This window comes from Oryctolagus cuniculus, chromosome 10 (genome assembly GCF_964237555.1).
Source record: "Oryctolagus cuniculus chromosome 10, mOryCun1.1, whole genome shotgun sequence".
NCBI classification, from domain to species: Eukaryota; Metazoa; Chordata; class Mammalia; order Lagomorpha; family Leporidae; genus Oryctolagus; species Oryctolagus cuniculus.
In genome coordinates, this window is record NC_091441.1 from 13,316,897 (window position 1) to 13,331,016 (window position 14,120).

Sequence of the window (14,120 nt, forward strand, 5' to 3'; positions counted from 1 at the left end):
ATATAGGTAAAGAGCCAGTTAATCTCAGTAGACTTTATAAATAAATATATTTATTGTATATAAAAATAGAACAAATTGCAGGTACATAAGCAGCAAGGATATGGAATGAAATGTCAGACAGACAGTAGCATTTGGCAGAATTCCATTTAAATAAATTTCAAAAACTAGCAAAGCTTGTTAGTGCTGATGAAAAGCACTGGCTAAGTAACTACTACTAGTTGACTTAGGGAACAGTATTCTACTAGGAAAGGTCAAAGAGGGATGCAACCAAAGGCTGTAGGGTCCTGTATCTTGACATGATGCAGTTACATGGCATGTGAGTCCTCTAAAGTAAATAACATCTGCACTTCAGATTCTACACTTTATGAACGCCATATTTAAAGTAATCTCAGAAGCCCAGTTCTCCCACTTTATGTCTAAAACAGAAAAAATAGTTGATTACAAGTAAAAATAATTCCATTAAGCTCTAGATTTTATTGTCTTTGAAAAGAGTTATGAGAGTTAAATACATATTGAGCAACATCTGTTTCTGTCAGTGAATGAGAAGTACTGAATGGCTAAATAAGAGAATTTAAAATTTACAAAGGAAAAGTAGTTGGGAATAGAATGAGAGTAAATAACTCTCTGAGAAAAGTCAATAGGAACAAATAAGAGAGTAAAAATAAAATTTGTGGAAAATAATAAAAGTAAAGCTTCCTTTGCTTTTCTTTCTCTAAATTAAAGATACCATTTCTGGTACTTTCCCTGTCATTGCCAAGTCGCATGGAGGCAGAATCCTGGCTGTGCTCAAGATTTGGCTTCACCCATAACCCAGCACCATGGCCAAGGAAGGCATTGCTGCTGGAGGGGTAATAGATGTTAATACTGGAGAGAATGATCCAACATGAGAAGCGGGATGCATAACAGACTAATAGAATGGCAGATGTCCTAAAGAGCACTCTGGCCTCAGAATCAGCCCTTAAGGCATTCGGATCTGGCTAAAAAGCCCATGAGAATATTTCAGGAATGGAAAAGCCAAGATACTCAGGCAAAGAAAGAAAGAAAGAAAGAAAGAAAGAAAGAAAGAAAGAAAGAAAGAAAGAAAGAAAGAAAGAAAGAAAGAAAGAAAGAAAGAAAGAAAGGAAAGAAAGGAAAGAAAGGAAAGAAAGGAAAGAAAGGAAAGAAAGGAAAGAAAGGAAAGAAAGGAAAGAAAGGAAAGAAAGGGAAAGAAAGGGAAAGAAAGGGAAAGGAAAGGAAAGAAAAGAACCGTAAATGAAAGATCTCTGTGAGTGAGATCCCAGCGGAAAGAATGGGCCATCAGAGAAGGAGGTACCTTTCTCTGAAGGGAGGAGAGAACTTCCACTTTGACTATGACTTTGTCTAAATAAGATCGGGGTTGGCGAACTCAAAAACTCAAAAGTCTTCCATAGACTTGGCAACTCATGACAAGATCCTCGGGTGATTACTGACGTCATAAACAAGAGTGTCGATTCATTAAATCAACAACAAGAGTCACTGTGCGCTTACTCCCCATGTAGGATCTCTGTCCTTAAGTGTTGTACTATGTGAATTAACGGTATAACTATTACTCAAATAGTACTTTACACTTTGTGTTTCTATGTGGGTGCAAACTGTTGAAATCTTTACTTAATATATACTAAATTGATCTTCTGTATATAAAGATAATTGAAAATGAATCTTAATGTGAATGGGATGGGAGAGGGAGCAGGAGATGGGGTGGTTGTGGGTGGGAGGGAGGTTGTGAGGGGAAAAAGCCACTGTAATCCAAAAGCTGTACTTTGGAAATTTATATTTATTAAATAAAAGTTAAAAAAATAAAATATTTAAAAATAAATAAATAAAATAAATTTGAAAAAAAAACATACTGTCTAACAGGAGGTGCTGAAGACCACCCTCATCCACCATGGCCTAGCACCTGGAATTTGTGAAGCTGCCACAGCTCTAGACAAGAGCCAAGCCATCTCTGTGTGTGTGCACCTTACGGTGATGAGCCTATGTATGTCAGCTTGGTGAAGGCCCTGTGCTGAACCCCTAATCAGCCTCATCAAGGTTGATGTCAACAAAAATCTTGGGGAATGGGTAGGCCTCTACAAAACTCACTGAAGGGGAAACCCTGTAAAGTGGTTGGGTGCAGTTGTGCGGTGGTTAAGGACTATGGCAAAGAATCTCAGGCCAAGGATGTCAGTGAAAGATACTTCAAATGCAAGAAAGGTACAAATAAAAGTTTGGCTCACAAAAACAACATAACAAAAACGTACCATTTCCGATTTGCCATGAAAATGTCTTAAACGCAGTAGAATATTACAAATATGATTATGAAATTATTATTTGGAGAAGACAGTATTTGGAAAAGAAACTAATTTGGGGGGAAGTACAGTATGTCTGGATATCCTTTGAATATTTTTAAAATCAATGTAAATGTGGGCCGGGGCCATGACTCACTTGGTTAATCCTCTGCCTGCGGCTCTGGCATCCCATATGGGCACCGGGTTCTAGTTTCAGTTGCTCCTCTTCCAGTCCAACTCTCTGCTGTGGCCCAGGAGTGCAGTGGAGGATGGTCCAAGTGCTTGGGCCCTGCACCCGCATGGGAGACCAGGAGGAATCACCTGGCTCCTGGCTTTGGATCGGCATAGCTCTCGCCTTAGCAGCCATTTGGTGGTGAACCAACAGAAGGAAGACCTTTCTCTCTGTCTCTCTCTCTCTCACTGTCTAACTGTCAAATAAATAAATTTAAAAAAACAATGCAAATGACATCAAATCATGAATTTGATGGAAAAATGTTAAAAAATCAAGCATGTCTTCAAATCTAGATAAATTCACTGAAGTCGCCCTAACCACATGTGATATATCTTTGCCTCTGCAGGGTTCTGTTTTTCAGAAGCTATGACTAGGCACACATACTACAAACCTGCAGATAAATGTGTTTTTCACATATGTGTAGCAAAATTTGGTGTATTATTGCCAACATCTATAAAGTGTGGGGTAAAATGCGAATGTGTTCTTTAGTGGGAGGTTAAACAGTGCTCTGCCTGAAGACATGACTTAAGCTGAGTCCAGAAACAGATAGTAACTGTTACTCCTGGGTCTCCTACCCCTTGAACTTACATGCATTACTTGTGACCAAGTCCTCACTTCTGTCATTGAATGCACCTGTGCTGGGCATGGGTGTGTACCCTCTCCAGAATCTTGAGTTGGGCACAAACTCAAGCAGCAACTGGTATTGTGAAGCAAGTTTTAGGAATAATCTAGAATAAACTGGAACTGTATTAAGAGGTCCAATTAGTATTCAGCTCTAACTTTAAAGACAAAAATATCTTCCTAATTCAAACCATGCAAATCCTGAAGACAAACAAAAGAAACCCTGAAAATCTCAGAAAAGGTTGTTGTTGGGGCCGGTGTTGCGACCTAGCAGGCAAAGCCACTGTATCCCATATGGGAGCCGGTTCAAGTCCTGCCTGCTCCACTTCTGATCCAGGTCTCTGCAATGCCTGAGAAAGCAGTAGAAGATGGCCCAAGTCCTTGAGACCCTGCACCCTCGTGAGATATCTGGAAGAAGCTCCTGGCTCCTGGCTTCATTCAGATCAGCATAGCTCTGGAGGTGCGGCCATCTGGGGAGTGAACCAGTGGATGGAAGACCTCTCTCCTGCCTCTGCCTCTCTGTAACTCTGCCTCTCAAATAAATAAATAAATCTTAAAAAAAAGAAAAAATTGTTGCATTTGAAGAATTAGATCATTTCTACAAGATCCCATAGTTTGGATTGTGTCATAGTGGTGTGACTATGGAAGCTGACTACATAAGAAAAAAGCAATTATGGAAGCTGGTAAGAAACTAATTGACTAAATATGGATACCAGGTGATATATATATATATATATATATATATATAAAATAGAAGAAAAATATATTGTCTTGTTATTGTTCAGATAGTGACCACTGAATCACAATTCATTAGCAAGTACATATTTAAAGTTTCTGCAAACTGTGCTGCGCTGAGACTCTAATGACAGACCTTTCATTTTCAACATGAATAGATTTAATTGAAGGTAGTCTAGCCTAAGATATTCACCACTTATGGAGAGTTCAAGACCAGAAAATTTGAGAAACTCTTTCAAAATTACCATTCACTGAGAAACAGCTAGACTAGAACTATGTCTCCTACTTCACACCATGTCCACATATCCTGAGCAATAATTTAACAAAAAATAATAATAGGTATCAGCAATGGTCATCAGGGTTCCAGAAATTTGGAAGACAAAAGAATCCAAACTCTCAAGTGTCAAATGGCTTAGGAAACAAACAAACAAAAAACTTGTCACAAAGTTCAGCATATAATACTTAAAAACATGATTTTCTTAAAAAAAAAACAACTGGAGTAGTTTCCTATTACAGTGACTTACTATGACATTGTGAAATGAAATCCACTCTTAATGTGCCCTGGATTTGCATACACAGTGGTTCCACTCTTCTGCCACAGCCCATTTTATTGAGCTTTCACATGCAGAGCTAAACTTCTGAATTCTCATTTACTTCAGGCTAAAAATTAATGACTTTTGTTCAACTGCAGAGTAGTCTAGTGAGGTCAGGAATTGAAATCTTTATTTAAGATACTGATTTTCCCCCTCCAAGTTTCAAAAAGCAATAAAATGCCTTCATCTGTTTGCTCTCTGTAGGTTATTGCAATAGTAATAGAAATACTAGAGAGCTACATCGTGAAGCTGAACCAGCTTTTCTAAAATTTCTCTTCTAACTTTAGTCATCCTCAACACATCTTTCCTTTTCCTTTTTTTAAACCATTATTTCCTAACATAATAGTAGATCCTTAACATGCTTTACTCCTCTCAAAAATATATTCAGCCATCTCTGTGGCAGTTGCAAATGATGAAGTAACAACATTGGTAGAATATTTTAAATGCAAATTATAAAGTGTGGTCTTTACGAAAACACAATCCCAAATAAATGCATGAATAATGAAAACAAACTGTAAGCAGGAACTTTATAATATACATTTTTTACACTTGCTGAAGAACTATACCCTCCATAAGCTTATTTATTTCTCAAACTGTTTTTCTATATTCACTATGAATATGATTATGCCTGTGACCGTGGCCTTGAAGGTCATGAAGGCCTTCATGGGATGTCTGTCAAGATAAAAGCATGGAATCCCACATTCTGAAAACAGTAGGCTCTAGGTGAGCCAGCAATACTGTCCTGCTCTCTACGGAGGCTTCTCTTGCCTCGGAGAGTATCCTGAAGGAAATTTAAACAGAAGACACACTACTTAAAACCACACTTTATTACTAATTTGGGCTTTCACTCTAGTTCTTATTCAGTCTGTCCAGATGCCCCTGGCTGAACTACTTCTGAGTTACAGAAACCTATTCACCCAGACATAAAGAAAGCTCTGACATCTACCTGGAGCTTATTTCTTCCTCTGCTTTCAAGCACTCAAGGCCTTAGTTCTCCCTCATACCTCAGTTCTCAAATTCACCACTGTTTCTGTAGAATCAAACTCATTGACTTTTCTTTCCTGTTTAACTTTTCCAGGAAAACTTTTGCATTGGCAATACTCTCACATCTTCTTCATTTCATGCCTATGACTTCATGAGGGGGTCTCCTCTGAACAGATGATGGATAGGAAAACAAAGCCGCTAAATAACAATAACTTTGTACAAAGTTGATGACGCTGATCACTTTGTGCTTAAACAAGGCAGAAATTCAGCCTGACAGAGATCGACAGTTATTAAAGGAATGGCTATGCCATTTCTACCTGCAGTGTTTCAGCAAGTATCAATCTCTAAAACATTCATAAAAGACAACTTGTTCCCATAGTACCCCAATTATTATCATCACAGAACAAGGAAATCACTTTATGGCACAAAATGCATTGGTGAGAATATTACCATATAATTTATGGATAATATTCTTACTCCCCCAGCCAGTGGCTACTGATTTGATAAAATATTAGAATAACTTCCTGCAGGTTAAGGTGGCTGCAGCTTGAAGATGAGACCTTTCAGTGTTGACTGTTAAGTTGGCAGTTTGCACTTTCTACCAGCAACCGCTAAAACAGCACTCTACATGGGTCAGGAAACAAGGGTGGAATTAGAAGTAGATTTGCTCTCAATGCTTTTCCATGACATATTTTGGAAACTATTACTTGCCATCCACTGTTCTCTCAGGTTTTGGGAGTTTAAAGATTCTGGTTCATAGAAAGTATGTAATTCCTCCAGGGAAGACAAAGTGTCCTGTTAAACCTAAAGCTATAGTTACATCCTCCTCAGTTATGCTCATCACACTGATTCTAGTAATAGGCATATAATGATCACTCCATACTTGAATGAGTAATTGATTTGGTTCTAATGAGGTTATATTGCTGCAGCTTTGTAATTGGGGACAAGGAGGAATATTTACAGAACTCAGTGAATTCTCTGGGGCAATTAGAACTCCTTGGGGATCTGAGCCCACTTGTTACTCAGTTGAACGGCTGGCTTATTCAACAAGTCAATCTACTTACATAAGAAAATGGGAGGAAAATGAAGAATTTTTCAGCTAAGACTGCTGACAACTACAGGTGCAGCAGTTCTTTTCACTTACCCTCCATATAATATTTTGACCCAGGAGTTTTGAACAATCACTCTCTAGACAAAGGTGTTATCAGGTACAGGGGAATTACTGAAAGATGCAACTGGAGCTACATGCTGAAAAGTAGTCTGTGCTAAGCACTCTTGTATATTACCTAGCAATTCTGTGCATCTTCCCCCAGCTTCTGCTGCTATAGTTCTATACTATACTGGAGAACTCTCTTAGGCTATTAAGGCCAATTTGCTTGTATGTGCTGAGAACTAGAAATGTTTTGGAATTTACTTCTACTCATTTCAACTGTCATCCTCACTTCACTAATTATGGAACCCTTGAGCAATAACCGCTACAGGAATAGGAAATCTTATCTCCGTTGTCCTGAATTAGGGTAAATATTGATAATGTATACCTTCAGTTCCCTTGCAAGATAAGGCAGGAGCTAAGAATTTTCCTCAAAATGCACATTTGTTGGGTATCTTCATCATCGTTCTCCCACTGTCCCACTCTTTGCCCTCACTGTTTTGTTCTGTGTGTCATTTGTAACAAATCCCTTCCAAACAAATAATCTCATTCTGCTCTTGAGGATCACAAACAAAACACATTAATCTATTTATGTCATTGTTCATCAGATTTGGTGTTTTTTTTTGTTTGTTTGTTTTGTTTTTTTTTTTGTTTTTTTTTTTGTTTTTTTTTTTGTTTTTTTTTTGACAGGCAGAGTGGACAGTGAGAGAGAGACAGAGAGAAAGGTCTTCCTTTTGCCGTTGGTTCACCCTCCAATGGCCGCCACGGCTGGCGCGCTGAGGCCGGCGCACCTCGCTGATCCGATGGCAGGAGCCAGGAGCCAGGTGCTTTTCCTGGTCTCCCATGGGGTGCAGGGCCCAAGCACCTGGGCCATCCTCCACTGCACTCCCAGGCCACAGCAGAGGGCTGGCCTGGAAGAGGGGCAACCGGGACAGAATCCGGCGCCCCGACCGGGACTAGAACCCGGTGTGCCGGCGCCGCAAGGCGGAGGATTAGCCTAGTGAGCCGCGGCGCCGGCCTAGATTTGGGGTTCTTTGTATCCAACTGCATGTATCCTGAAAGTACCAAAGAAAAATACATGCTAATTTGAGAACCTAAAATTTGTTGTTGAATTTATTTTCTCCTCTCACATTCCTGTACTTTTCCCCTTAAAAACTTGTCTATTCTACTAAGATTTTATGGACAAACCAAAATATCATGAGGGAGGAAGAGGATGAAAAAGTAGAGTTTGATGAGAGGAAGAGGATTAGAAGATGGATGAGAACAGAGGCTCTGAAAAGCGTTACTGGACTGCCAACTCTTAGAGGACAGACTATGTAATATTTTTCTGCAGTTCAACACAGACTCTTGGACATAACATATGTTTAATATACTTACTACTCAGGGAAGACTAGACTAGAATTCAGTTCTCTTATGACCTATATTTTCATGTCTTATTTTTTGCATCATTTATCTTCTGAATAGAGTAGCATCAGTCAAGATTTTTCCACGTAAGGGACACTTTTTGAAAATTGAAACCTAAAATTGTATTCATTTATTATGTATACCATTGTGTGTATATATATATATATATTTCATAACATCATGGCATGCATGATAAATACATAATATTATCTGTGAAATTTAGGAACACTTTAAATCCCTTAAGAGTGCTGTGAGTTTATTAGTCAGGAATTCTAAAATTTAGTTTTGTCTTAATGGTTAGCAAATATTCTTATTGGTTTCCCAATACTAAAAATATGCCATGTGTATATTATTGCCATAAGGCTTTTGAGAAATCAGAAGTTTTTGTAACATTATCTTTGTCGCATAGACCAGGTAACATATGAACAATTTCTGGCTGTGGTTAGGATCTATATTTTTGACAACTGATTCAGAATAAAAATGTTTTCAGAAAATGAATCTTTATAGACATGTTCATGCATTTCAAACAGCAAATGAAATTGTATAGCTTTGGAGTTTTAATTTCCTCTACTTCTTACTGTAGAAACTCTTTTTAACTTTATACTTGATCAATAAATCATCGCAAACTTCATTTAGTTAACTTCTATTCATTGCAAAAAATGAATAGCTTTATTTTTCTTCGTTAAAAACATTTTGCTAAAAAAATACCCGGGTTTCAAGGCCAATGCTTCCTTTGCTTTAAAATACAGGCAAATTTCTCTAGTCAATAGGTATTTAGGAGTCCTTTATTTCATATTTTGCCAGTTCTTAATTATAGATATTTTCAAATGACTTCAGATATATTCTTACCTATATTCAATTTTTTCCCACATACTATATATTGACAGAAAATTCTTCATAAGTTTCTCATGTTTATCTCTGCCTTGTTCCAAACAACCATTTAAAGCATGTTTTATAGCATACTTTTTTGTAAATATAAACATATCTCCTTCCAAGGCAAACGGCCTGCATGGGTATTGTCCAATTCAATATCAAAGATTTTAAGTTCCTTAGCACTGAAATTTTCTCTTTGTAGCACAACACACTTCATGGGCAGGTGTCACCTGAGCCCTTTTATGTCTTCTGAGAATAGAGGTTTGAGAAAAATGGAACAAAAAACTGCTGATACTCTGGCTATTACTACAAGTAATAAGTCCTTAGATCCAGGTATCTCATGTCTTCTCCCAGCAGATGAAAAACTGATAAAGATAAAGCCTCAGGCCTTTTACAGTTTTGAGAATAATGATAGGATATTGCAAAATATATTGCATTCATTCATGTATATTAGTCATCACATATTGATGAATTGTATTAATCAATGTTTCAACCAAAACCATATCAATCAAGAGTATAAATCAAAATTCATATCTTGAAGCCTAACCTTTACGAACTCACAATGTGACTATTGAAAATAGAACCTTTAGACAGGTGACAAAGGTTCAATAAAGTCATATGAGTGTGATCTCATCCAATGTAACTCATGTCTGTTTATGGATGGGACATACAAAGAGACATCACAATCATGCAAGCCATGGAAAGGGGCCTTAGGAGAAATCAATCATGTTGGCATCTTGATCTTGAACTCCTAGCCTTGAGGTCTATGAGAAAATATGGTTTGATTGTTTAATTGACCCAGTTTGTGATCATTTGTTAGGACAGTTTCAGCCAACTAATACAGGCAGGCAGGCAATGATGATCTTCAACGGTGTAGCTTATTAATACAAATGATTTAGGGATGATTTAGGAATACTTATAACTATAAAACTGAGCAGTATTTTCAGTGATTGTTGCCTAACATCTGCCCTGGTTTTCTTTTTTTTAAGATTTATTTATTTATTTGAAAGTCAGAGTTACAGAAAGAGAGAGAAAGAAAAGAGAGACAGAGAAAAAGAGAGAGATTTTCCATCAGTTGGCTCACTCCCCAAATGGCCACAGGCCTGGGGATGGGCCAAACCCAAGCCAGGAACCAGCACTGAGCTTCATTCAGGTTTAACACATGGGTGCAGTAACCCAAGTACTTGGCCCTTCCATCATCTGTTGTTTTTCCCAGGCCATTAGAGGAAGCTGGATCCTAAGTGGGGCAGCTGTCACTCGAACCTGCTCACATCGGGGACACCAGCACCACAGGAGCCACTTTACCTGTCATGACACAACACTGGTCCTCTGCCCTGGATTTTCTAACTATGATATGGGCTAGGTAACTTCCTTGTCAATCTGAGGATGAATATTAGGTCTGTCCCACTGGAACAAAACTGTCTGATCCTAAAATTCTCTGTGAATAAGCAGACGTTTTGCCCTATGGCAGTTACGTGCACAAACACTGAGCAAGAAAGGAGCGGGGGTTAGGATTTGCATTGCCTATAACCAGAGAATGTAACTGTGGATTGCATGAATCCCTTGGGAGGTCAGGGAGTGGAGCAGAGTACATGATGCTGGTACCAAGTGATGACAGGTTCTACTACGCCATCTGACATCTTCTAGAGAAAACGGAAAATGGTAAACTATTTCAGAGCTGTATGTTGCTGTTGTGCTTTTGATTTTGTTTTCCACAAATTAAGGATGTTATAAAAGATGGCTGTCTCTCTCTCTCTTTTTTAAAGACTTATTTATTTATTTGACAGAGTTACACAGAGCAAGAAGGAGAGGCAGAGAGAGAGTGAGGTCTTCCATCGCTGGTTCACTCTCCAGTTAGCCACAACGGCCAGAGCTTTGCTGAACTGAAGCCAGGAGCCAAGAGCTTCTGCAGGGGCCCAAGGACTTGGGCCATCTTCTTCTGCTTTCCTGGGCCATAGCAAGAGCTGGATTTGAAGTGGAGCAGCCAGGATTTGAACCAGTGCCCATATGGCATGATGGCACTGCAGGCGGCGGCTTTACCTGCTACGCCACAGCACCAGCCCTGGCTGGCTCTCTTTATATTTCCTTGAGACTGACAATTCATGTGGGGAACAATAGAACATGGTTTGACTATCATTTTGTACTCTACTCCCACATTAGGCTTGCAGTGCATAATATGTTGAAATACGGCAGACTCAGACTATGATCTAGTGAATTTTACATATGTTCTTGATATTGCTCTGACATCTTCAAAATCTTCCTTTATGTTACAAATGGGTTATAACAAAAAAGATGAGATTCTAACCACGAGAGAACAAATGTCCTGGTTTATGGTGGACCTCATGAAAGAGTAGGAGTGCAAACTTCATGGGAACACAGGGAGCAACATGGCTGTGGTTGCCTATTGAAGAGATTCCAAACCTGAAAAATATGGTATCAGTAATGCTAACTTAATGTAGGATATAGGAAATTGAATGAACAATTCAATTATGATTTTGAGCAGTGCAGTCAAAGTTGGCTAGATGAGAAGAAAAAAATGACTGAACTGCTCAAAATCGTAATTCAGTTCTATGTCTTGCTTACTGCTGAAATACAACCTCCAGCTTCCACACTATGTGCTTCCAACTTGCATTTATTAGAGAATGATAATTAGATTTGGATACAAGACAGCCTGATTCTGAGAGAGATCATGGCAATATGGATCTGTCACAACTTTACTGGGATGACTCAGGAGTGAAAGAGACATAGAAGTTTGTGGTTCCCTTCCATACAAGCAACCAAATCACCACTGTATTCTGTCCGGATGGAAGAGAAATGTGTATGATGGGTTTGCAGTGGTAATGGGTAGCAAACATGACCTAGGCTGGAGCAGCTGGGGATCAATTAAATGTGTTATCACTTCCACATTTGAAGGTGTGGTAGATATTTTAAAGTTACTCTTTCAATTTTCCAATCCAGCAGCACCAGGGAAGATTTTTTAAATTGTGAAAACTCCATTTAAGTAAGTATCAGTAACTTTTGGAGCCCCATTACCCTAATGAGTGTGTTGAGCTACAGTTCTCTGTGACTGATGAGTTGTTAATTGGAACCTCTGGCAAAGGGAGTCATCCTCTTTTTGAATTTACTCCCAGAGGTGTTGGACTTGTCACTTGTCCTAGCACAGCTACCAAGTCCACTCTTTTGAAATAGCAATAATTAACTTGATGGTGGGCTCCTGTTGAAACAGAATGTCTGACTTACAGATCTCATAACTGCACTGACATTGCATTTTGAGAGTGCGTCTACTGTACTCTATGACTAAAAATGTAAAAAGTGATCAACACAATTTATCTGTCACATTGAATGGAATATTAAACATGCCTTCATCACAGGTGATGGCATAACCTACTGTGCTACAATGTCAACCTCAACTTTATGTCTTTGATCCTGAAGCTGTTACTGCATGCCTGATTTGTGACTCCTAACAAAAATGAGTTCATTTGTTTCAAATGAGGAAAGTCACATTACATGGTGCATGGCTTTTGCCACTCCTAGAAGATTGACTATGTTCTATTAGATCATGGGGCTGAAACTGGCACCTAGCTTTTATTATATATTTACTGTTGTAGTCTAAGTTAACTTGAGCTTTATCATCCTCACTTTTGTTTAGATCCAATTTTTGGCTTTTTGAAACTTTACAGTCTGGCATTTGTTCATCTTTCATTGACAATGATAGATATAATTTCTTAGTAGAGCTTTATAAAATTAACATATTCGATTCTATATAAAGTTGATTCTCAGATTTTTTTAATATAAATACTACAGAAAGTAGATCAATCATATTCCAAGAGATTTATTATTTTAAGTCAATCAGCTTTAGTTTATCTGAACAAAGTAATCTGGCTAGAACGGCACCTTTTCCTTCACAGATATAATAGTATATTTATATCATTTCAAGTGTGAAGTCAACAAAATTCTGATTTTCAAGGAAAAAGTCAATGTCATGTACGACTCAAAGAATCAATCCCTACACATTCCAATTTTGCTGAACCTGTAACATGAAGATTGATGCATCCCTGAGACTGGAGCTTGTACTGCTATTTTCTTTAATGAAACATTTCATGATTAAACTTGTATGTTCTTGCATGATTCAGTTATCCTAAGGATGCCTTATTTCTCCTTTTGCTATTCATATAAACCAATAATCATGCCACACAATTGAGAGACTGGGCCTTGGGTAGAAAATTTAGTTATCATTTTTCTTGCTGACAAGCCCATTTTCATAAGAGAAATATATGCAAATAAATTTGGGATGCATAATAAGTCTTGGATCTGAAACCAATAGAAATATCAACCTATACCTATTCCTCATATGCACAGGGAATTGTGTGTGTGTGTATGAGTGTGTGAGTATGTGTGTGTGTGTTTGGGAGAGAGAGAGAAGGGGTCAGAGACACGGGGAGAAGACAGGCAAACATACAGATAGAAATCAAAAGTCTCAAGGAATATGGATTTAAAATAGGCTTATTGTGGTGCAGTTTTTTGACATCCATGCAGTTTCCTCAAAATACACAATTTTTCATGAACCTTTGGAGGATGCCTCCATATTTATGGCATGGAAGGGAGAAATGGACATCCCAGGTACAGAATAACCTAACAGGTCAGGGGGACCAAGCTATAGTACTCAACCTTCCTTTTATTTCTGTCTTGCCAAGCACATCATTACGCCTCCTTTATGAGATCTGGATAAGGGGCTTAGATGCATGCTTTCCTATAATTCAGAAGTTTTTACTGCATGGAGAAAAATAGGAAAGCAAAAAGAGGACAAAAATAGTTCCTCCTACATAGGGGATATGCTGTTGATATAGCTTCTATAAACTTTATTAGAATACTTGAACCTGATTTATAACCCAACCTCTGTGCTTTTCAACCTACCATAACTGTCTTGCTAACAGCATCAAGAGGCTATTATGAGACTCAATTGCACACGTTAAGATTTTGTCCTCCCCAGAGCAAATAGCACAATGATGCTACATAAACTACATATGTTGGAATCCATAATCTCTCAGATATATCTTTTCACCTTAAACGCAAGTATGTTAACATTAAGGATGAGAAAAAAGAAATATTCCACAAGGTCATTCATCCTTTCTCATCCTTGACTGTGCGATTACTATCAATAGATGCAGTGACTTCCCGTTGATAGAAAACAGTGTATATGATGCATTCCATTTCAGAGACACAGTTCAGTTGTCACAATGATA

General features: G+C 38.2%; 1 pseudogene; it reads left to right on the top strand.

Moving 5' to 3' along the window:
* Positions 1–818: 818 nt before the first annotated feature.
* Positions 819–2,288, top strand: LOC138844004 (small ribosomal subunit protein eS12-like; annotated as a pseudogene).
* Positions 2,289–14,120: the final 11,832 nt, after the last annotated feature.